The sequence below is a fragment of the Ambystoma mexicanum genome, chromosome 3p (genome assembly GCF_040938575.1).
Source record: "Ambystoma mexicanum isolate Mex_15411 chromosome 3p, UKY_AmexF1_1, whole genome shotgun sequence".
Classification (NCBI taxonomy): domain Eukaryota; kingdom Metazoa; phylum Chordata; class Amphibia; order Caudata; family Ambystomatidae; genus Ambystoma; species Ambystoma mexicanum.
Window position 1 is genome coordinate 677,783,585 of NC_090925.1, and position 25,898 is coordinate 677,809,482.

Below are 25,898 nucleotides of genomic sequence, written 5' to 3' on the forward strand. Positions count from 1 at the left end.
CACGGCTCTGTAATCACAACCACTAGGCGCACATGGGGAAAACTCCACTCTCTACACGTCGTCCTCGGTGCAGCCACAGCCATGCAGGTTTTGAGAACACAGGACCCTTTCAGAACTCGAAGGTGAAATCTGCTGTCTCCACATTCCGGTCTCCTTTCTGTGATCACGCTTCCTCATGAATTGCCTGCCTCGTGCTCTTCTACTACTACTACTGCCAGCCTTCCAACTCCTACACCTTTCTCTCCTGCTGCAGCTTTTATGCTTCTCAGGTTTGGCAATTGGCTTCAAGTGTGAACCATTAGTTTCAATTGCCTGGTGGCATGGCTTGCAGCTGGTGGAATAGGTCTGCTTCAGAGACGGCATGTGCCAGATCCTGAAAGATCTGACAAATACATGGGTTTCAAGCTGCGAGCATAGCCTACAAACGGTAGGAATAAGGGAGTGAACATCTCAGGTTCACTGCGCTGAGAGACGGAGCGAGGAGATTTGCACAGAGACGAGACATGAGGAGTGAAATGCAGAGGCCAACAGAGATATCCGGAACAAAGATGGCGGCTGTATGACAAAGAACGCAGTGGAATTGAGTGAAGTGCCCAGGAGACCCGGGAAGTTCGGAGGATCCCAAGCGAGGGGATGGCTTGCATGCGAGTGACTGGACACCAGGATTGAGAGCAGAAAAGGTGGGACGCTGAAGCAAAAGTGCACTCAGTGGAGAGGCAGCGAGAGGAGGGGGATGGCGGCAAATTACCTGAAACAAGGAGAACGCCGCAGCTGCAACAAGGCAAGTGCTGCGCGTCCCTCTGAAGAGACTAGTTTCCCCCCTTAGCTGCGAACTAGCAGTGACCCGCATATTGGAGCACCCGGCAGCCATGGAGGGCACAACGAACCATCAGACAATGCCGCCATGTGTCTAGGAAAGCCGTAAGGGCTTTGTAACATTTTGCTTAAGCCCGCTGGGACGGGACGCTTTGTGCATAACAGAGGTGGAATGGGACAGCAAAGGGAACGTAAGAACCAGTGCCGAGTGGAGGCAACAAGAGGCCAGCCATTGTTGCATGAGGGCTGCAAGCATTAATCACAGAGATAGCACACTGCCGACACTGCCGGTGAATAGACACTGGGAGGGGGATGACTGCTCGAGCCTGGGTCAAGCAGTGACATCAGGAGGGAGATCTGTTTTAAATGAAGCCTGTAGTGATAAGAGAACAGAAAGACAAAAGGGGGAGTACATATTAACCCGGGCTGAGCAGTGAAGCTACGGGAGTGACCCCTACAGCACCAAACCTGCAGCGCATAAACAAGGAAAAGAGGTGCCAACCGATGCTTGAGGCTACAAGTGAAGAGAATTGAGAAACCTGGACCGAGTGGTGAAACAGAATCTGTACCCCCACTATGCCTGACCTAAGGTGGCTGAGACAAGTGCCACAATAACCCTGAGGGGGGCAATAAAGCAGGGAGAGTACAAGTAAATCAGAGCAGAGCAAAATAGAAAATTGTAGCCCCTGCAGGGCCGGCTGGAAGCTGCCATAAAGTCATAACAAGCAGCTGGTAAAAAGCAGCAATATTGAAGTAATGTTGCATGTCACAGGTATTCACACATGCAAAAAGGGCCCGACCCGACAGTCAAGCCCCAGAGGCGGACAAGTAGGGGAAACAGACCAAGTCTGCAATGCACTGGGCATAAGGAAGCCACCGGAGCCTGGAGGGCTGGAGGGCCCTCTTGTCCCCTGTGAAAGAACTGCACACAACGAGGTTGCCCAAAGGGGCAGCTGCGCCACAACTTCAGGACACAAGGGGCAGAGTACATAGAAACTGGAAGCATCGATCGGTAACTAACGCAGAAAGCAGATTGGCTAAATGCCTCCCAAACTGGCCAAAAACAAAAGCAAGCCAATCTACCGTAGACGGTTTTACTAAAACTAAGCAGCAGGCATCTGGTGGAAAAACAGAACCTGCAATGGAGAAAGGGTGCCATGGAGTTGCACAACCAAGTAATGCTAGCAAAAGCAGACCTGAAGGCCTCATTGGGGTCACAGATTGAAGTAGTGCAACTAGATGTAGGGCTGCTGAGACATGAAGTGCAGAGCCTGGCAGAGCGCATTACTGCGCTTGAGACGCAAGTGCAAGAATTCTGGGGCGCTGCGGAACACAAATGCAGAGGTACATGTATTGCAACAGAAAGTCAGAGTGGGGGGGGCCGAAGGACGGGCCCGAAGAAATAATATCTGCATAGTAGGACTGCCGGAGGGGGAAGGAATGAAAAGACCTGACAACGTACATAGAAAATATGTTACTTCAGGAAATTGGCCTGGTAACCTCACACAGGACTTAACAATTGAGAGCGCGCATAGGGCTGATGCTAGGGTGCCCCCCTTACCCCTCCAGAGCGCCTTCAAGACTGATCATTGCTAAAGTCCTGAATTACAAAGACAGAGAATGCTGGCTTATTCCAGGCAAGGAGGAGAACTGAAGAGAGCCTCGGCAGACCTGGAAGTCTACCCAGATTACACGTTTCGGGTGCAGAAGAACAGGGCACCATTTTCAGCGGCAAAGAGCAGGCTCCGTACAGCCGGACTGAAATAAATGCTGATCTACCCAGCCCAGCTTAAAATTATATACAAAAATAAGACTTGGTTCTTTGACCAACCAGAAGTTCAGGCATGGATGGATAGGGAGAAGATAGAACGCAGTGGAGAAGATGACCAGGGCAAGCGCAAGGAGGGTCCTACCCGACCAAAGGCCAGAAACGATGAAGGCACTTCGAACCATAAGCAATGATCAGCTGTGCGCTTCAAAAGTATTGCAACTATACACTCATCCTGGGGCTACTGATATTGGAGATATGGGACAAATCTCCTGGTGGCTCAGATAGTAGATGCTTGGATTTGTGATTACTTTACATATGGCGGGTTTTACTAACAGTCAATGCTTTACAACAAAGAAGAGACCGGACTTACAGCTGCATCAGCCACAACCTCCAAGTTCCATTTCTTAAGGGAAATTGTTTGTTTGCCCATTCGCTGTGCACTAGCCCCAGGCAGGACAGCTTGGGGCAGATGCAAGAAGCGGACCCATCTGAGCAGGGGTAAAAAAGCTGGGCTGTTTTTGGTTCAGGAAGTTAAGGGGGCTTATAGGGGGGAGGGGTTGCCTGCATGCACTTGGACAGAAAATAGCACAACAGAGTTGGAACACCAAGTGTGGAGAAGGGGGAAGAGAGATAGATGTAAATGGCGGGTAAAGTGAATGTGCTCACCTGGAACGTCGGGAGGTTGAATGCCTAGGTAAAGAAAACTAGAGTATACTCATACCTCAAGAGATGCAAAGTAGAGATTGCCATGATTCAGAAAACAGGCACAATTGGTAGGCAGATGGAGAGGTCAATTATTTGGTTCCACATATTCCACGGAGTACTGATATGGATAGCACCCTCGGTACCCTTCAACGTCACACAGGTGAAAACAGACAGTGAGTTCAGAATGGTGCTCGTCAACGGCCTTCTTGAGCAGGTCGATGCGTGTTTGGTTAACACGTACACCCCCAACCACAGTGCAGATAGGTTCTTTCAGAATCTATATCCCCGATTGGGTCTGTATCGAGATAGTAATATGATATGGGGAGGGGAACTTTAATTGTACGTTAAACCCAATAGTCGATAGATCGGACATTAAATATACCAAATTTAGCACTGCCCACAAATTCCTTACAGACGCGCCAAGATTCTTTTGCTTTAGTGGATGCCTGGAGGGTTCTTCATCCAGACACCAGACACTACTCACACTTCTCAGTACCACAGAGAGTATATACAAGGATAAATTACTTTTTTGTAGGATGGAAATTAACACATCATATCACCCACGCTCAGTATGAAGGGAAGGTCTTATCAGATCATGCACTGCTTAGTCTACAATGACAATATGTGCCCCCCCATGGCCCAGATACCCACGTGGAGGCTTAGAAGTGAATCGCTCAGGGATCCTGCATTTACAAACAGTATCAAAGATAGCATCATAGAATTTGTTTCGCACAATATGGGCAGTGTACCCAGTGCCGGAACCTTCTGGGAAGCATTGAAAGTGGTAGAGGGGAGGCCATAGCGAGATCCAGCAGTATCCACGTAACTTATAACAAGGAATTGTCCTCAGTGCAGCGACAATTAAGGAAATTAGAGCAATCTGGTGAGCAGCAACCAGACAGTCAAGTAAAGGTGAGGGAGGCAAAACAGAAATGTATGGACTGCTGGGAGAGACTGGGCAAATATAGTTTCACAAAATACACAGAGAGACGGCATATAGAAGAGGATGAGCACAGCCGATTGTTAGCATGGTTATATATGAATGAAGCCCAACAGAGCCCCATACATACGATAAACATGGGACAGGAAAAAGTATGCTATACCCAGGAGGGGGTTAATGATTTGTTCTGTGAATTGTACCAAGAACTGTACCAAGATAGACCTCCGACGCCCAGCAGCTACTTAGAGGAAGTATTAGAGGCGCTCGAGCTCCCGGCACTGAGGCAGGAGGAAAAGGACAGTCTGGAGGAGCCTATCACCCCGGAAGATATAAAAACCACAATAACAGGGTTGCCGACAGGAAAGACACCGGGTTCAGATGGGCTACCTGGCAAATTCTATAAAGAATATGCACACAATATTAGCCCCCCACTTGCTCAGAGCATTTACCGACCCTTACGAAGCAGGGTCACTCCTACTAAGGCTTAGGGAATCTATTATCATAGCCCTTCCTAAACCCTCTCCCTAACCCTCAAGACCCTGTTGGAGTGCAGTTCTTACAAGCCCCTCGCACTACTTAAACAGGATAAGATACTTACGTCCATACTGGCGACTAGGATGAAGAGAGTGATAACCAAATTAGTGCAGCCAGACCAACCGGGCTACCTTCCAGGCCATAGCATGACCTGGAACTTGCAGAGATCACATGTAATGGACAGGACAGCGGCCTGGGAGACTCAGACTCAGTAAGTGTTTGGATTCAGTGAAATGGGACTGGCTGTATGCAAGGCTGCGTAGATTTGGGTTCGAACAGGCATTTATTAACAGGGCCCCCTCAGAATTGGTGAATACCATTCCCATCTTCAATCTCACGAATTACATTCTGTCACAAGAAGAAACTGACATTCTGAATAAAGGCCTCTCCTTTGTTCCAACCAAAAAGGCTGACCCATTCCAGAAAGCCTTAGAACTACAGAAGTTCTTCAGACTAGTACGACTTAAATATTTTTTTTAGAAATTCACAACCAAAGGACGACCATGAAAACATCACAGGTCTAAAACCCCCCTCCACCTTCACACCACTGAACAATATGGTCAGTCCTGCCATCTTGGCATTCGAAAATAAGATCACACATGCAAGCGAATGTCTCCTTCAGAATAGAAATGATCAACAAGACAATCTTTCTAGAAAAGAATGCACAGCCCTCCGTAATCTGATGACTCTTGTCATTAAACCTGCAGACAAAGGGGGAGGCATTGTCCTTTGGGATAAGCTAGCGTATGATAAAGAAGTAAAAAAACAACTTAACAACACCACCTTTTACCACCAGGTCGATACCGACCCAACTCGTCTGGCTGAGGAAATCACAAGCCTCATGTATCATGCTAATCGTGAGGGGTGGATAAGTAATGACGAACAACAATTTTTGATCGCAAAAATCCGATCATCCCAGCCTTTTATCTACTACCAAAAGTACATAAGCATGCCACCAGCACACCAGAGAGGCCAATAGTTTCCGCCCAAGTTTCCATTCTCGAGCCACTATCGATATATGTATATTGGTTCGTCCGTCCATTTATCAAAGAGAAGAGATGTTTTGTAAAGGACTCCACCAATATGATTCAAATAGTAGCAAGCCTGAAGACCATGAGCACCGACATTCTCATCACCCTTGACGTCACCTCTCTATATACTAGCATTCCCCAACTAGACTGCATTCAAGTCATTGAAATGTACCAGAACAAAATAATCTCCACCTTACACACTGTACCTACACATTTTCTTCTAGAATGTATCAGAATCGCACTTATGGAAATCTTTTTCCCATACGATGGATGTTTCTACAACCAGAAAAATGGGACAAGTAAGGGGGCAACATTTGCCCCCAACCTTGCCAACTTTTTCATGGACAATCTAGAGACCAATTCGATCTATCATCCAGAGAATCCATACAAACACACTATTCTCTTTTGGTATAGGTATATCAATGACGTTTTTATGGTCTGGAGGGGCTCAACGGTAGACCTTTGTTCATTTACCGAATGATTGAATCATAAAAACTCACAGATTCAATTCACTGGCACCAATAACATCAACTCGATTGCTTTTCTGGATCTTGTAATCAGGAAATCCCAAGACGGACTCCTGGAAACCACATTGTATCGAAAAGAAACAGACAAAAACACTCTTACGCTTTGATAGCTTCCATCCATTTAGCCTAAAGGAGAACCTCCCGATAGGACAATTCCTCAGAATTAGACAGAATTGTACCGATATCTCGGAGTTTGAACATCATGGCAAAATTCTTAAAACCCGACTACAAAATCGCGGATGCCACAAAGAAACCATCCAAAGGACATACAGAAGAGCCAAACATACTGACAGGCAGACTTGCCTCTCTCCATCAGATAAAAACAAGCTAGATAAGATCACATGTGTATCAACCTTTTCACCCATTAGTCATAATCTGAGGAAAACAATATTACAGAATTGGCATATTGTTAAAACCCCCAACTTTGACCCTCTGACTCTGCGTTTCGCATTTAAAAGACAATCTAACCTTAGGGATAAACTTGTACACATGTACCCTCATACACACAATACCTCTAACTCTCAGACAACACTTTGGTGCCTACCACCAGTGATAGGCAACTATAAATGTGGCTCCTGTTCTGTCTGTGCCTTGACCAAAAATCTAAAAACGATTGAACTTTATGATCTAAAATGGACTTTTCCATCATTTACCAACTGCAACACCCCATGGGCAATTTACGGTATCAAATGTCCTTGTGACTCAATTTATATTGGAAAGACTATACGTCCGGTGAAACAAAGAATTTGTGAACACTGTTCCTGTATAAAAAACTAAATAGATAACAAACCCATGTTGTCCCATTACACCCAGATGAAACACTCTTGCAATGACCTCTTCTGGTTTATCATTCAAACCATCCCTGCGCCACCACGAGGCAGCAATAGGGATTTACTTCTCACTAAATAAGAACAAAAATTGATGTTTAACTTAAAAACAGCAACACAAGGTTTAAACTCCACAGTTGAATGGTCGTTGTTCTGGTGAATCTCAATCTCACCTTCATGTGACTCTAACCCCTAGATCCTCACAATAAGTGAGCACTTGTTGCCACTCCTGCACACAACCCATAAAAACTGGGCGAGACACACTAAACTAGCCCCCCTGTCCTCTTGTTAACACATGCACAATGCGAGCATCAGATGAAGAATCAATCATGTACCTGATTAGAGAAATATCAAGCCTAGTCCCCTGCCTTTTTAAGTGATCTGACATCACATGATGTTTAGACCAACAGTGGTCTTTCGCTCTGAAACCAACTTGAGTAGTCCTATTATGTTCTTTCATATTCGTAGGTGCAGGACACAATACAAACATTTTTTTTTCTTACACAGCAAATGTTCACCGACTTATTAACACTTCCGCTGTGTAATGCTGAGTTTGGATGGTATTTAGAACCACCATAGCGTTGAACCATTTTTCTGACCTTTACATGGTTCGGTTTCACACACCGAACAAGAAACACAGAAACTAGCGGTCTAGTGTTTCACAACACCGCAGGTCACTTCCGGCTTTTCCGGGTCTACGGCGTCACACGCCCCCTAACAACGAAGCATTCGCCATTGGTCGGACTGAGATCCTTTCGTGCACTCGCTGACTTTCCTGCACTTTTCGGAAAACCCAGGTCTAATAAGGCGAGGGAAGTGAGGGGTCATCAGAGCCAAGCTAATACCATTTCTGATAAACTGCATGAAAGTGCAGGTCTAATGGGTTATGTCATAGAAGGCTGGATTCTGTGCTGCTAGGTAATAATCACCTGGTGGATCCAATCAGGTGTCAGCGTGGAGTCTAATGGTACTTTTTTCTAATGCTGATGACGTTCTCTCTTTGTTTGTTTCGTTTTGGTGTTTGTGTTGAATTTTGAACGGAAAATGAAGGAAGTGGCAGTTTCTGAAGTTGACCCAATCTATGAATGGGCTTATTAGAAGATATCAAAGGAGGAGGTTGCCTGATGTTGCACCCGTTCGGCCGTCAAAAGTTACGCGTGTTGAAATTTCTAAAAAAGGTCGTTAAATGATAAAGGCTTGAAACATACTGCTGGGGATCGAGTGACTCGAGTCCTAACCTCGCCGTGCGGGGAAGCCAGCCTGTTCGCAGCGCCGCTTCTCAGAACAACCACGAAGACAGCCTGCCAGAAGCGCCGCTCCTCGCCCCCACCCTTGGGAAGGAGGAGTTTGAAGAAACGGCGAACGCTCAGCAAAATAAGCCACAGAAGGGGAGGCTGGTCCCTGAGAAGCCAATGGGGCCCCGAACAGCATCTGAAACTGGCAACAGCTGTGCATTCCTACAAAATGAGGTAGGAGGGGCCGGAGTGTAAAGCGGACATGAACGGTCGTCAGCTGTGAGGCCGTTAGGTTAAAGGGAGAGAGAGCGAAGTGACAAACAATCATACAAGCCATGACTTGTAAAGAGAGAGAGGCTTATGGAGGAGCGTAAATCCCAGATGTATTCTAGACACAGTTATAAAAGGCAGTGAAGCGTCGTATTTTCTCCAAGTGGGATTCAGGAGCTGTTTGACAATGAACTGGGGAGAATAATTGAATTTACAGAGAAAGACACTCGTTGTTTATGATAACTGAGTTACAGTTCCCCAACTCACTTTGTCATTGTGGATGAGAATAGGATTAAAAGTCTAAGGACCTCATTACAAGGACGGCGGTAAGGGTTTACCGGTACTGGTAAGGGCACCAGTACCGGTAAACCCTTACCGCCTTACTACGAGGTCCCTTTGCGGGTTGGTACTTTAATGCCTGCTGTTTAGCAGGCGTTAAAAACCAACCCGCAAAGGGACCAGGGTGCTAATTACAGTACCGCAATTTGCGGCACTGTAATTAGCGCCTTCCCCATTCCCATAGAGCCCTATGGGGCAAAAATGGGAATAGGGAAGGGCAAAGGGGGAAGGGGGAATTACCGCCTCGACAACCTTGGAATAGGGCGGTAATTCCCCTTTCCTCCAAGGTGGTGCCGGTATTTTACCGGCATGGACCAAGCTGCTAATAGCACCTTGGTCCTCCGCCTACCGTGTAATGAGGCCCTAAGTCTTAAGACACCACCTGAGCAACACATGTTGTCTGACAAAAAAGTTGAAAACATTTCGAGAGTCCATGGCAAGGCCAAGAGCTACTACACAAACAAGGGACTTCCCTTTATTCAACTTTTGAGAAGGGTACTAGCCAGAAGGAAGAAGAGACTTATCCAGCTTATTCCTGTTCTTCAGTAATTCCTTCTTCATTGTTTTTCTTCTTCTTTCAAGAGTTTGCTTAGTAATTAAAGTTTGTTAGGACTCATCTAGTGTCCTGTGTTTTATCCACCGCCCAGCTCTGTTACAGCGTCAACAAGCATTTGCCATTGCTCTGATTGAGATCCTTTCGTGCACTCGCTGACTTTCCTGCACTTTTCGTAAAACCGAGGTAAGAATGGCATTAATCTATTCATTAAAGACTTTTGTCTTGCGCTCTATACATGACTGTGACCTCCCCTTTTTGGTTTCTCTTGTCCCGGTATACTAATAGGCACCTTAATAGCCCACACTCAGGGGCTTGGTTTACACTGCACCAGCGCCTTTTCCAGTATACTGACCATAGCGCAAACGGAAAAGACCATCAAAGGTAAAAAACAAAAATCAGTTTTACCACTGCCTGCCTTCCACCTAGCAGAAACGAGGGTCAACAACAATCAAACTGAACCCCCCCCCTTCTTTTGATTTCTACTCTGCAGGTTGGTCACGTGACCTTCACAACTGCAATAAAGCATATACTGCCTTATTAAGGATACTGCGTCACCTACAGACACAGAACAACAGCACTTCTCCGCCTAATACCCATCTAGGAGCATTCGCGCTAAACAGAATCTAAACAGGTATTTGAGAAATGGGATCAATAAACCCTGATGTAGTTCTTTTCTACGTTGGATTTCTCTTCTTTATAATCACTCCCCTAGACTTTAGTCACAAGCAGAAAATTGTTTTTTCATTGTTAAAATTCACCTTACAAGAAGCACAACGCTGTACTGCTGGAATAACAAAATTTAGCATCACGCAACTGCAAAAATACAACATGCTTTAATAGGTGAGCACAAATATCTGTCTTTACCGCAATTTTTATTATAATACTCTTCTAGTATTCAATACACAGGCTCCACATATAGAATATTGGACAAAATTGATTGTTTTTAGTTTTAAAAAAAGTATTTTTAAGATTTGTAATTACACATCTACTTAAAGAATGCATGAAAAATCAGAAACATCATGTTAGTCTCTGCACTACAACCGTTAAAAGATGTGTGAGTGATGTACACCATGATGGTATGTCATTTTCATTAATATTGCTCAAATGCCAACATGCCACTCTGAAACCAGCCCGTTTTTTCTTCTTGTTCTGTTCATTTGTAGTGGGTTACACTTATAAGTATGGTCAGTTGAGAAGTACTCAACACAAGAAATACCTTCTGAAAAAAAAAATCTTCTCTTTGTCCTGAAGACGTCTAGACTTGTGGCAACAGACATATTCTGGAACTGGCTGATTTCTTCTGTCGCCATTAGCCGAAACATATGTCGACCATCACAACAAAAGCCTAAGGGTTCTAATAGAGCCGTCTATCATCAACAAGAGTGCTCTACCCTTGTGCCTGTTTTTCGAATATTAATTAAAAACAAGACACAATGCTCACGTACTAACCCCACCACAATTTTTGATTGTGTTATATCAGATTTCAAGTCTGTTTCTTAGTTTTGTGTAATGTTTTCAGTCAAAGATCTTTTTTTTAAAAAAACAATTGTCTGTTTTTTATATGTTTTATTGAGAATGTAATAACATACATTTGTACTGTTATCTTCAGGTTGGCTTTAAAATTTGTTTTCTGGTGTAATAACTATACCTGTCCCAGTCAATTTGGCATCCTCATGAACATCAATTGAAATGTTGATCTTGTTCTACAATTAATTGACCTCTTCCGGTAATAAGTATATTCACCGCTGGGTTGTTTCTGCTAGAGACAGGGTCATCACCTTCACTGTTCTTTTTCTGTCTCTCATTTATTAAGTGGGTCCAGTTAGTGTATACTAGACAGATGGCAAGGGTCAAAATGGGTTAGCACATTTCAGAGGCATGGGAATTAGAGACAGGAAGACAAGGGTGCCCTCTATCATCGCTGCTGTACGTCCTTGCCATGGAATGGATTACCCAGTATCTCAGAACAGAATACAAGGAAGCAGGTATTGACATAGATGGGACCAGACACCTTAGATCCCTCTATGCTGATACATTATTATACATTCAGAACCCTGAGAATAATTTGGAATTACTGCTGGAAGCTATGGTGCTTTTTGCTAAACTGTCAGGGATTACAATCAGTCTGGAAATGTCAGCTCTATTCCCAATAGCTGGACTATGCAGGATGAGCATATATGTGCTGGCACTGCAATGGAAAGTGCATATGTTCATGTATCTAGGGGTTAATGTGTACCATGACCCTGAGGAGGAACACAAATGTAATATGCAACGTGCGCTAAAAGGCGTTCAGGGCTCTATGAAGTTCTGGGCTAAACTTTCACTCTCAATGTTGGGAAGAGCAGCTTTGCTGAAGAGGGTAGTACTACCCAGGCACTTTGCAAATGTCCCGTTTTACATGGACACTTTTTTAAAGACCCTAGAGAGTATCTGTAGAGGCTTCCTTTCGGGGTAGGGGCAGAATAGAAGAGCATTATCAACTCTATACAGGCCGTACAAAGAAGGGGGCATTAGGGTCCCACATTTTGAACTGTACTATATAGCAGGGCAGCTCATTTTCATAGTAGATTGGCTAGCAGAAGACCCCACCCCGGACACAATGATGTTGCAATCTACTGGGCATCTGAAAGAGTTACTGTGGCTGCAGAATCCTTGCAGTGTGCCAGTAGGTCACGCTTAGTGGACTTGGGTGTGAAGGTGTGGGACAGGGCCATGGCAGTGATGTGACTAATGGACCCTTTATCGACGCAGATTCCTTTGGTCTCAGTGGTGTCACATTTGGCAAGCAAAGATCGGGGTATGCATGTACTGTGAGGTCTGCGGGGTGGCTACCACAGGGGACTTGTTACAAGATACTCCTTATATACCCTTCTCAGAGCTGAGAAGACAGACTGGCATCCACACAGGCCAATATCTACTGTATAGCAGGATCAAGAGATTACACGCAGGTGGCCTGCATGCACTGAGTTAATGGAGAAACACTTGATAGTGGATGTCCTATATGATGTAGCAGAGGGAGGGCATGCCATATCGAGAATATGCAAGCTCCTGTCTAATGGAACTGCCTCCCCTCTAGTGCTAAGGAGCACATGGGAGGAAGATATAGGGGCAAACTTCACTGATGTACAATGGGGGGGATACTGGGATACCACAAGAAGGTGTCACGAAATGGATGGTTGCATCTTGTACAACTGCTAGTTACGCACAGGGCATACATGACACCGCAACAGATCTCCCATTTTCCGTGTGCAGTGGTTCAGGGCTGTCCCACGTGCAAGGCCATAGATGCACGGATGATACACATGTTCTGGGCATGCCCAGTGGTGGGGACATTTTGGAGGGAGATGGCGGGTAGACTACAAAAAGGAAGGGTGGAATTAAATGCGCTTTCCCCGGGTGCTTACCTATTGGGCTGTTTTTCGCGTCCCTAAGACCGCAAACATATTCCAAAGTTAAAAGGATCTGGCGTGTAGCCTTGCCAAACAAAAGATTGCCATGGCATGGAAATCGGCCAATGGCCAATTGTCACTCTCATAGTGGCACACTGGGAGGCATTTGGCTCTGTCAAACACTGCAGCCTTTTCCACATAGTGATGAAAGCAGACCACCACCCACCTGGGTTCTTTGTTAACTCTATGCACCCTGTCAATCTTCAACTCCTTGCCACACATCTGCAAAGAGGATGTTCGTTCACTATTGCCTTGATCTTTTTCTCCTCTGTTACTTGAGGCCACAGGCCTTCGGGTTATTCTTTCTCTTACAGTTTTCCGGATCAAGCTTCAGTCTGACTTCTTCCCTCTTGGTCTCCAAGTCCAACAACCTAGTATTGTATCTCCAAGTTAAGATGGTAGTTTTCCATAACTTCCACTTTATTTTTCAGTGAGTCCACTCTGCCTTTCAAATCAGAACTGCAAGCTTGGATACGCTCCCCCTTAAACTTTGATTTCCAACAGAATGCCATGAATGTCATCTTTGGTGGCCAGGGACCAAGAGTCTCCTCCTGTACCATCCTGCAGCAAAATGTCCTTAATTCCACTCGCCATTGTCTCCCAAATTTCTGTAGGGCCCAGCTACTTTGGAGGATAGGCCCTAGCATTTTGATAGATCCCAGGTCTTTACGACTCTTCTCCATAGACACATCAAGGCACAACGTCAGGCTCAGGGCCTCACACTCTGATCTTTAGCAGGGCACCAGGTCCTCCAAAGACTCCAATCACAGCACAGTCTGCGCCTCTGCTCCGGCACTTTCAGGGCCCCAGTCCTCACCTACCCTACCCTTAACCCCCACCCCACTCAGAAAATCAACAGTCCTAAACCCAACACAGGCAAAGATCCTGAGGGAACAAGGATACACTTGAATAGGTTGGGGAATTCACGTATGCACTCTCCTTTTTCCTATCACCATAACAATTAAATAAACACTCAAAATATGTTACCTTCTTGGTTTTCATAAGGAAAGGTACATTGTCGAGATAACACAAAATGTATCGATACTGATCATACAGGGAGAAAAAAACACAAGAGCATGAACAATAATTAATCCAGTTGCTTGTGCATCAAAACAAGGAATGAGTCCTTCACTGTCGTTATCCGATAGACAGTATCACATAGAAAACAAGTGAACATTTTTAACAGAGACAACAAAACAAGTAACAAATTGCTCTTCCAGAGAACAGCGACAATACACTGTGGTTAACAGGTGCGTCTACACCGTGGTGTTTCAGCCGTCTATTGGGGCTAGATATGCCTCATATCTGACACGGCCTTCTTCAGGACAGGGGGCTGTATGATATGGAAGTTCTTTGAGTGCTGTGAACAGGTAAAGGGAAAAGTAATCAGGGTGTGCTCAAGTGGTCATTATTTGGCAATGAATAAATCAATAGCTGTGCCATGTGAAAAGTTTCAAGGAAAAACACAGCTTACCTATGGACGTGAACGTGAATAACCACAGGCACTTTGAAGGGGACACAGTCTCATCTGTGATGATCCCAAAGGGCTCCTATTGCCAAAACGAGGGGTGACATTTTATGTTTTAGTCTCCTCAGTCTTTTTATACTTGTAGAGAAAGACATGATTGGACTGTATGACAGTATATAATTAAACTGTACACCAATATATAAGGCCACTGTCTGCTTAATTAAGCTTACCTCTAAATTGGGGCTGTGGTCTTGTTGAAAGTAATCGGTATTGGCCTCGAAGACCGGTATTGTCCTAAGAGAGGGCATTTAGTTAGTTATCAGATCGAGCATGCTGTTTAGTGTATAGCTAACGTGATGGTTCATGTGGCATTCACTACATACCTCTTAGATTCTGAATTGCGCAGCGCTCGCGGGCCGCGTGTGACAGGTAAAGAGCTGAAGAGCTCTGCACGGGTTGCTGAGTCACTCTGTGGGCTCGAAGACCAGGAAGCACAGCGTTGCTAATGCCGTTGCTAGGTCTTGAGTCTATTTATATGGGCGGCCATCTTGGAGAGGTGTCCGGAGCCGTAACAGGATTATGAATGAGGCTAGGTGCCTATTCGGGACTCAAAATTGTTAGAAAAACAATTTGTCGGTCCCCCGATAAATCCGCTCCTTATGGCATAATTTGGACATCATGTTTATGGCGGTTGCCATAGAAACCTTTTATGACACCAGCAATTCTAAAAATTCGATTGTGCATGGTGACAATGTCATGTCTGTTGTAAGGTTGCTACATAAAAAAAAGTTATCTACACACGGTGGTCAGCACACATAGATGCTTATTGGAAAATTGTATCATTGACAGCATATCGTAGCTTTGCATTGCATCTGACTAATTGTGGGCGGCACAATAGGGAGGCACGGTGCATTTTAGGCTATACATTGACAGCCTGTGAACAACACATGGCAGAATCATAGTGTCCTTATGATTCGTGACATTGAATAACAGATCTTGGTTATACATTGTGCCAGCCCTGTTACAAGGGACACAAGGTGGATGCATGGTAGCTCATAAATGATATCCCTTAGTAGGGGATGACACTTTTTCCAAAACAGAAGTCGTGATCACGAAGGAGAGCATACAACTGAACTCTATTGGTATATACTCCCATATCAGAATGGGGTATGCGGACCTATATGTGGAACCATCATACCTGTAAGCAGTTTGGATGTTTATGCTATACAGGGCATCTGACCAGTAGACTCACAGAAAAGATTTCCATTCAACAGAAATGTTGAGTTCAGCTTGCACGGTGTCCAATTTATGCACCCATCGTTGCTCAAGTTGCGTCAAAATTCTATTTAAATCTCCCCCCCGCTTTGCGGGTGTCACTTTTTGCAGAATAAACCACCTTAAGTCTGTGTCTTTGTGGTTCTTTCGGCTGAAATGCTAGACCAGGGTCTTGTCGGCTATCTTGTTCCTTATGCATGAGCAGTGCTCAGAGATGCGCATCTTGATGGGATGGATAGTCTTTCCTACGTAAAGTAGTCCACACGGGCATTGTATTATGTAAATCAAGCCCTTTGTATTACAGTTTGTATGGTCCTTCATTGTCCACTTGGTTGTCTTGTGCTCAAATTATTTTTTCTGTAATGTAAGTGGGCAGGCCACACACTTGCCACACTTGTAATGCCCCAGGATTGGGGGTAGATTCCACAATGTGTTGTCTACTTGTGGGGGTGGTTCTATAAATGTGTGTACCAGGGAATCTTTTAAGTTCTTGTTCTTTTTAAAAGCAAAGCAAGGTGTTTTGTTCAATGTGCCTGGCTGTTTCACCAGGTGCCAATTTTTCTTTATGGTCTTTTGTATCAGTTGGCTCAAAGGTCCAAAGGTAGTTACACACAATAACCTCCCTAGTTCTTTCTTGGGCTTCTTCTCGAGGCAGATCTCTCTTGGTGTGTGTCTCGCTCTCTTCTGGGCTTGTCTGATCGATTTGCGGGGGTTAAGCTACTTGATTATAGGCTGCTGCAGCCTTCATCTGGCATGGCCACTTTCTGTAATTAGCCATCATCACTCGGTTTGAGAGATGGTAGCTAATTAGCTTCAAGTAAGTATTCCAAAAGGTATTCGGCCCAAGCCAAATACCAAGATTTTGTCGAAGCCAAAATTCAGTACACCCCTACTATTTGGTGCCTTGTAACCAAAGACCTGATATGATATGATATGATATGGTATTTGTAACGCGCCTATACACAGGTGTTTCAAGGCGCGACGAGGCAGGGAGGGGAGGGACAAGGGGAGACAGACAACGATCCTACTAGGCCAGGTGTCATTCAGATCGCGCAATTGCAGGGGTGGGGGAGGGGGAAAAGTGCAAGGGGAAGGGGAGGGGGGAAGTGCAGTACAAGGTAAGTGGCGTAAAGTAATAAATAAATAAATAAATAAATAGGGCCAGCTGGTGGCAAGTGCGAGGTAAGTGCAGAGCAAGTGCTGGGGAAGGGGGGAGGGGCTGTAGGGATACAGAGACAGTGCCGCAGTGCAAAGGGGTTCCAGGGCATCAGTGCAAGAGGAGAGTGGCTGGGCCAAGGACCGAGGCCGTCTAGAGTGGTCCAGTTGCAGGATAAGTGCAGTTTGAGTGAATAATTAATTAGCTGTTCAGCAGGGAAGAGGGAGAGAGAAAGCAGAAGCAAAGAGGAAGGTTTTGAGGTGCTTCCGGAACCGGAGATGGTTCTCCTCAAGTTTTAGGGAGGCAGGAAGGCTGTTCCAGAGGGAGGCCCCTGCCGCGGAGAGAGATCTACCCCCAGCTCGTTGCTTCGAGAAGCGGCTAACCCTGAGGGAATTGGAGGCGGATGAGCGAAGGGCTCGGGAAGGAAGATATTTGGGAAGAGAGAGTTGAAGGTATTTAGGACCCAGGCCCCAGAAGGCCTTGTGGACAATGCGGAGAAAAAACTATTAATCTATGCTTTCAGAACTTCCGATGTAGCTATCTTTTCAGATGGAAAGAAACGCTTTTCTGTTAGAAGGGTTTTCGGTATTACTTTGTTTTTTCAATTACCTCTGGTTTGGCTATCTGCGAACTAGAAACAGCAGCTTTATTTGGTATCGGGTAATAATATATGTATATATAAATATCGCTGTATAAACGGTCGTCACGAACGGGCAAAGGCAATATTTTTGCTGGGGATATTAGGAGCGGGCGTGTCCCCTGCAGGTTCCATGCATTAACATCGGCGCAAAAATATGGCAATTTTGTATGGTGATATTTTTGCGGGGATATTAAAACATGGAACCCTATATTACTGCTTTGTCTGGATAGCTGCAGGGGGTTGGGGTTCTTTGAAGCAAACATCTCCTTGCTAATCACTTGACAGCGTTTGGTGCATCCCCTTCACAGAGCTCCAACTTATATTTAAAAAGAAAACCACCATGGCTCTTCCCCTTCATCTGTAAAACCAATAATATATATATATATATATATATATATATATATATATATATATATATATATATATATATATTAATCTGTACAGTATATAATAGATCATCGCGCCCCAATTAAATTACAGTTTGGGTAACTTGCTGCAGCATTATTTACAGAGGAATTACCATCAGGCTAATGTTCCCAAAAAAGAAATGTGTGACATGGTATAAAAGCCACACAAAATGTACCAGCTCACCTGTGTCTCACGCAAAGACCACATCTGCCAAATGTGCCAACAAACAGATTTGCAGAGAACCAGTTGAATAACTAGGTTAGAATTGGCCATTTTGTAAGCAAAATTAATTTGGTTGATTTTGGAGTAGGATTTTAAATGGTTTTAAATAGGCGAAAAGCAGTTTACTGGACAAACCATGTGTAGCCGTTTGTGAGCACTGTAGAAATATACTGTGTGTAGCGAGTATACTACAAAGCCATTTCATGAAGTGATTTTATTCTACGTATCAACACCTGAATTTATGTTAAGCATTCTCACTTCCCTTAAAAGTGCTTAATCTCAGGGCGTGGCCAGGAGTGCCAACAATGTGGCAGCTCCTCTAATGGCCTGCGTTCGGGACCCACGGCATCCGACAATCTAACCTTTCCGCGGTCGTCCAGAAGTGATCTCATCAATGGCAATAAGAACGGCAGAGGCACCCTCGACAGGCTAGAGGGGCTCCTAGACCCCCGGGAAGACCTGAAACGGACCGAATTTGCACGCGCCCCCTGGCCCGAAATGCTGTTTCCAAGATGGCGTGCAGACTCCGTCTGACATATGGAGGCGTGGAAGGGTAGCTCCGCCGAGAGGCACAGCGGCTGGAATCTAGCTCGGAAGGGACATGGAATAGAGGGGAGCCGAGTTTAATGATCCGTGAGTCCAGATGAGGGCCGGCAACACAGCAAAGTGACAAGAAGCCCCCTCCCCCTCTCTCAACAGAAGCGAGGGCCATAGCGCGGCCCCGGGGAGCCGCAGACCCCCACCACCGTGTGACTGCCGTGAGGAAGGAGAAGCTTCGTCGCCCAGCGAGACGAAACCCATGCTACTCCCCGGGGGTGGGGGGTGACGGGCGCTGCTCCGGAGACGCCGACCCAGCTGGTGCCCCCAGAGCCGTGCCCAGCCCGAGCCTGCCGCTGAGCCTTTGTGGCCCTGCAGTGGCCCAGGGGCACCCAACGTCAATGAGGTGAGAGCCATGCTACAACGAGATCCATGGCCGGATCCCGAAGCGCCAAACCAGGGATCCCCCCCAACTATATCTCGCTCACTGCACTCCCAGAAGCACCTGCTGCACGCCGAAGAACCCGCGGGGTGGAGGGGCAGACAGAGCGGCAACACCGGTGGGGCCTCAGAGTCAGCCTTCTAGCAACAGAAAAGAAATTTCACCCACAGCCTACCGCCAATTACAGCATCCCGATCCAACGGCAGCACCTGGTTAGATGACCCTTTGTGCAGCAGGTGCTGCCCAGGTCCTCGAGCAGCGCCACCATTAGGCATCGCCATTCTCGCTGTGGGCCCTCACTGGGCCCTCTGATCCGGCTGTTTCCTGAGGCACCCCGGCCCATGTCCCTCATACCATTGATGACCCACGGCCTACCAGTAGCCTAAGACCCCCCCCCCTCTGGATGCTCCCGGCTGAGCTGCATGACCTAAGCAGCGCTCCACCTCAGAGCCTAGCCCGGCTACACTACGGCTCCTGCGCGGCTCCAGCCACGCTGACTCCATGGTGGCGTGCTCACACTAAGCCCTCCAGCCTGGCAGATTCCTGGGGCGCCTGGCCCACTCTCCTCCCATTCATGTCACCTGCAATCTGAGGCTCAATCTTTCTGGCGAGAAAAGAGCATCCCACCTCCACCCGGGCCCACCTGGCGGCGTTGGGAGTCTTGCCCTAGGGTGCTCCCCACTACTAGCCACCAAGCCCCTAGCAAGTCTGGAGCCTGGAGATCCGCTCACCGAAACCCCCCCCCCAGGATTGACTTCCGACTGCCAGAAAACCCTGGCTAAGGCCTCCCTCTTAATGTCATCTGGCAACACAAGGGCCCCCAGGACAAGCCCTCCCGATAACGGACGCCCCCGCCCCGCACAAGAGTCATCACGCACTTGGGCTTGCTGCCGCGTGTTATTGTCCAAAAAGAACAGACCGCCACAGATCCGGAGTGCAGGGTTTGGGAAAACCGTCCTCTGAGACCAGCAAGCTTCACTAGCAGAACTAAAGCCGACGCAAGAGACCCCGAATCAGACATCAAGAACAATGGCGAAGCTCGTTAAAGCAACCAAAAGCTCAGACATCTCCACCATGCTGCTGGCAGCGCAAAAGATTAAAAAACCGGACCCCCACTCCCCCCACAAACTCACCCCACAGAAGACCTCCGAAGAGCAGGGAAGGCTGGCAACCAAGGAAGACATCCAGGCCTTTATGCTAGACATTAAAGCAGAGTTCAGATCCTGCATGGCAGAGTTCTCCATGAAGCTGGAACAAACAGATCAAAGAGTCAGAGGCAGAACAGAGGCTGGGCGAGGTCGAGGACCTGACCCAGAGTCACGAAGCAACATTGGTGGAGATGAAACGAGTAATCCAGGCTCTGCAGAACAGGAGCGAAGTGCTGGAATTTAAGCAGGAGGACCTGGAAAACAGGGCTCGAAGAAACAATCTTCGTATCCGAGGGGTCCCCTCAACAGTACAAGATAAAGACCTGCCAGAATATATAGGCAACTTCTTTCAAGCCCTGCTCCCAACTCACTGACAAGGCCCAACTCATCCTAGACCGCACCCACAGGCTGCGCCCAAGAAAAGGGGTGGATTCGGACGCTCCACCAGATGTGATGACTAGGGTCCACTGTTACACCATCAAAGAGGCCATCTCGGCAATAAGCCGCACCAAGGATGAGCTGTCCTTTCAGGGCGCCCCGCTCCAGATTTACTAGGACCTCTCCCTGATAACTCTGCAAGAAAGAAGAGCCCTTAAACCTTTAACTGTATTCCTGCAGAACCAGCCGATCCGTTACCGATGGCTATTCCCCACTGCTCTCCAATTCACCTACCAGGGAACCCAATGCAGAATAAGCCACTTAGAAGACGCAGGACTATGCTCCAACCAGTCTCTCCTGGGAACTCGCCCACTCACAGTCCACACCACCCACAGGAAGAACCAAACCATTCCCCCCTGAAACAGCCTCAACCTGTCTGGTCCAAGGTGCAGAGGTGCCAGAAGATGAGATAGAACTGCTATGACCTACGGCCGTGAAACGACTGACCGCAGAACCAATGATGGAAACAACGATGCTGCGGGCCCCGAGTGGTCCATATCCCACTCCGAGGGGTATGCCGTCAATCTACCCTTGGAGGCGAACTCAGTTATGTTCTGTTGTCCTGGCCATGTTGGCTGGGAAGACAGATATGGCCCGGTTGGCCACGGGAGACGATGAGCTGCATCACCACAAGTTTACTCTCCCGTTGGAGGGATTACAAAACCCAGCCACAGGAGAACTGCACTTACGCTAAGCCTATATATGATAACTGAGTAAAACCCATCGCCCCCAGGATCAGCTCCAAGCACCGCAGGATACTCGGAGGGTCCCCATCCACGCCAAAAACAGAACTTCCTGACGATAAACGTCAGAGGCTTAAACTCCCCCCAAAAGAGGAAATCCACACTGCAACGCTTGCAGAATGAAGTGGCCTCTGTTGTCTTCCTCCAAGAGACTCCTTTGACCCCGGCAGATTTCACCCGGCTTCACGATAGACAATTTCCGTTGCAGTTTTTGGCATCAAATGGCACAAAGAAAGGTGGAGCGGCAGTGCTCTTTGCCAAGGGCCTCAGACCACAAATCTTAGACACTTTGCTTTGCCCGGAGGGCCGCTTCGTAGCAATCAAATGCCGGATCTATGACCAACTCTACTCACTTATCTCGGCCTATGCTCCAAATGACAAACAAGAGGAGTTCTATTTAGCCCTAGAAGAGGCCCTGCCACAATTTGTTGATGGCCAGACGATCATTGGGGGAGATTTCAACGGAGTTCCAGAGCCACTCAAAGATAAATCACACCCTCCGGCTCGCAAAGATATTAGCTTGGCGGCAGCTCTGCTCAAATTATTCAGAGCCCTAGATGTGGTGGACATTTGGAGAGTCCTGCATCCTGAGGAATGAGACTATTCGTTCTATTCATATGTGCATAGAACTTATTCTCGCATCGACCTCCTGCTGGCTTCCCCTCAAGTCTTGGCTTTCACAGACGACGTGACCATTGGTCCTAGGCTGCTATCAGATCACGGCCCAATCCCTAACGCTTAGAGCCCATGACCCTGACCCGACCCCAAGAGGCAGGTGGACCCTATATGATCCGATTTTGTGAGACATGTCACTAAGAGATGCTGTGGTGAAATCTATCAAGGAGTTTAAGGAAAACAAAAACGAAGATACCTCCCCAGCTAATACCTGGGATGCAATGAAGGCGGTGGTGAGAGGAGCCCTAATCTCTCAAGGAGCAGCATACCATAAAAAGAAGCGGCAAGCCCGCCATATGCTGGAAGAGAAAGTACAGGAGGCGGAAGCAGTGTGTAAAGCTAAACACTGGACCCCGAGAACCTACCAGGCCCTGCAGACAGCCCAGAAGAAGTTAGAAGCTCACTATGCGGAGGAGACAGCCCAGTTCTTAGCCAGAACAAAACAAAGCTACTACGCCAAAGGTAATAAGGCAAACAAATTCCTGGTGGAGAAACTAGCAAAGGTCAAGAAGAGGAACACCATCCTGGGCCTGTGTGATCCTCAGGATAGAGTCCAGTTTGCGGATCATGACAAGCTACAATTAGCAGTGGCCCACCTCACAGATACTATGTTGGCATCTCCGAGATCGCATGAAGAGCAACAAAACTACTTACGAGACGTAGCCCTCCCTCATATAGCTGACACAATGAGAGAAGAGCTAGAGGCCCCGATCACAAGCAAGGAGGTTGATGCTGCAAGAGCCCCAGGACCAGACGGGTACTCGACCCGATTCTATAAAATCTTTCGTCCCCAGCTGCTGACCCCCTTAGACAACGCTCTTTAATTCCTTCGCCATCTCAGGGACGATCACCCCGTCAATGCAAGAATTGATCATACTCCTCGCTCTCAAGCTGGGAAAAGACCCCAGAGACAGGATGGCGTATAGACCCATCTCCCTACTGAATCTGGACGCTAATATATATTCGAAGGTCCTAGCAAACTGACTGGCGAGAGTACTCCCAGACGGGATTCATAATGAATAGAGCTACTGTAGACAACATACACAGGGTCCTCAATTTGATTGAGGTCGCAAATTTAGATTCACAGAAATTAGCAGTGCTAGCCGTAGACGCAACCAAGGCTTTCGATAAAGTGGATTGGTCGTTCCTCTGACTCACCTCGGAATCCTTTCATTTCGGGCCCTCCTTTCCAAAACTCATCCTAGCGAACTACCAAGCCCCAAAAACCTTTCTTCGGGTCAAAGGCCTACTATCCAGTCCAATCCCCCCAACATGAGGAAACAGGAAGGGATGCCCGCTTTCCCCCCTGCTCTTCGCACTAGTTATGGAACCCATAGCTCAACGAATCCACCTCAACCCTAGAATTAAAGGCCTCCAAGTAGGCACCTCTCAACACAAGATCGCGCTGTACGCAGACGATGTGATACTAACCATAACGGACACTTCTCAGTCACTGAGGTCTTCCCTAGCAGAAATTCATAGATTCGGAAGGGTATCAGGATTTTCTATTAACGTTGCTAAATCATCAGCCCTGGGAGTATGGCTGGAACCAGAAGACAAAGAATCCTTCAGATCCCACTGCACGATCCAATTGAGCGAAAAGTCGATTCCTTACCTAGGGGTCCATATCCCTGCTTGTCCGGAAGATACCTATCAGACGAACTTCCCGCCATTATTCAAGATCTTGGAGAGAGACCTCGATCGCTGGCTCTCACAGGAGATTTCGCTACTGGGTCACATCGCGGCCTGTAAAATGAACCTCCTCCCTCTGTTCCTTTACGCTTGTTCAGCCCTCCCCATCATGATCCCACGCCCCTCGCTCCAGAGGAAGGTATTTCGCTTTATCTGGAAAGGCAAAAGGTCACGGATCCCACAGAGAACAATGCTGAGCGGCCCAAACCTAGGAGGCCTGGGGGTCCCCGATCTCCAGAAATACCAGATAGCAGTGCAGATAGCTCACACTCAGGCTTGGACCAGCAGCTCGAGTCGCCCAAAATGGGCAGAGATTGAACAATCTCGCTTACCCCTTCCCCTCCGCTTTCTCCTGCCTCTTCCTGCCTCCCTACGTAGGACATGGCCGGCCACCTTGTCTTCCACTAAACACACCTTAAAAGAATGGGAGTGGGCGTGTAAATATAGAGGCATCCCGAGAGACTTGAGCCCATCCACCCCAGTGTTTCATAACCCTGCCTTCTCACCGGGAGCCTGCCCCTCGAACTTCAAAAATTGGATCACCGGGGGTCTTAGCTCCCTGGGTCAGCTATTTGAGGGGAACCAGCCACTTACCTTCGAACAATGTAAGAGCACCTTTCACCTAGCGGAAACAGAAAGGTTCTTATATGCGCAATTACGACATTGGTGCTCGCACCCACTGGCCTGCTTAGCGACCACACGAGAACTAGACCCCATTGAACTGACAGCGGCAGATCCACCGCACCGGGGACGAATCTCAACGCTATATAGACTATTGCAGAAAAACGTTCTCGTCGCTAAAGCGACCTATATGCCACAGTGGGAAGCAGACTTAGGACACCCGATACAGGACCAGTCCTGGGCAGACATCTGGTCAAGAACTCATTTGTCCTCCTTCTGCATTACCAACCGGGAGTGCATGCATAAATTACTTCTAAGGTGGTACTACCCGCCGTTCCGACTACATCACTTCAATCAGGCCCTGGACCCCCGATGTTGGTGCTGCTGCGGCCTTCTGGGCTCTTACATGCATATGTGGTGGTCATGCCCAATGGTTGTGAACTTCTGGTCCCAATGCATTGCCACCATAGCAGACATTACCCAGATAACGCTGCCGTAGGAGCCAGAACCTATTTTGCTAGGAGTCCCGATCCCAAGCATATATCCAAGATCTGGCAAGAGGGCGACCCTCATAACACATTTTCTCCTGGCCGCTAAGATCACAGCGGCACAAACATGGAAATCCCTAGAGGGCCCCCTAATGATCCTCTGCTAGCTAAAACTCTGGGACATCTTCATAGCGGAAAAGATCACAGCGGCAAACAGAGGACTTCTCCACCGCTTCACAAACATCTGGTCACCTGTGATCGACTATGACCAGAGCTACACAGCACTAACATATACCACGTTTAGTGGCTAGTGCCCTACTGGCCGAGAACAAGGATACGGTCCAACGATCGGAGGAGCGAGAACTTGACAGCGATTAAGGGGTAGAGGGTGCAGGGAAAGCTTCAGGGAATTTGAATATATGGCTTAACAAGTTGCAAGTACTAAAATATCTGTAATGCATTGTGCTCCTGTGTGCTGATCAAAAATAAACAAGTTTTATTAAAAAAAAGTGCTTAATCTCTTAGGCCTCCTTCTTGCTAGAGTCAGATAGTGGGTCACAATTATGAATTAAACTATTGGTTTTGGCACCAAAAGGCCCTGTGTGGCATGTATCCAGTGGGCAACTCCAGAGGAAACCATGACATGTATTTTAACCCCAGTGACCTTCTGACCTCTTGTCCAAAAAGGTTAATCAGACTTTTTCAACATTCACCCTGTGTGACCTCTGAAAAGCTTCAGCTTTGAAAAAGTTTTACCGACTGATTCGGAAGCGGCCTCTCTCTGTTTCACTGTTGGAAACGAACGGCGTTGTGAGGTGCGGCTTGAGTCAGGAGCCAGGAGCGTGCAACGTGCAAGGTCCTTTTTTCAAACTTCCGCAAACTCCCGAAGCAGTGCCCTGGGAGTAGTGAGCTGCGGATCGCTTGCTCTGTTGTCCCGAGGGGGGG

The 25,898-nt window shown here is 47.2% G+C and overlaps 2 long non-coding RNA genes across 3 annotated transcripts in view; one reads left to right on the plus strand and one right to left on the minus strand.

Moving 5' to 3' along the window:
• The window catches only part of LOC138580703 (uncharacterized), a 117,269-nt gene extending 109,053 nt beyond the window's left edge, over positions 1-8,216 (minus strand). Inside the window, exon 1 of the long non-coding RNA XR_011304329.1 lies at positions 8,081-8,216. This is a non-coding gene — a long non-coding RNA (uncharacterized lncRNA). The remainder of the gene's footprint in view (positions 1-8,080) is intronic.
• LOC138580702 (uncharacterized) overlaps positions 7,870-25,898 on the plus strand; it is a 35,376-nt gene continuing 17,347 nt past the window's right edge. Inside the window, exons 1-6 of one of the 2 annotated variants that reach the window (XR_011304328.1) lie at positions 7,870-8,069; positions 8,202-8,620; positions 9,643-9,734; positions 9,837-9,932; positions 10,042-10,182; positions 10,715-11,196. This is a non-coding gene — a long non-coding RNA (uncharacterized lncRNA). Of the gene's footprint in view, positions 8,070-8,201; positions 8,621-9,642; positions 9,735-9,836; positions 9,933-10,041; positions 10,183-10,714; positions 11,197-25,898 lie in introns of those variants that run through there. The other variant, XR_011304327.1, reaches the window with a different exon arrangement.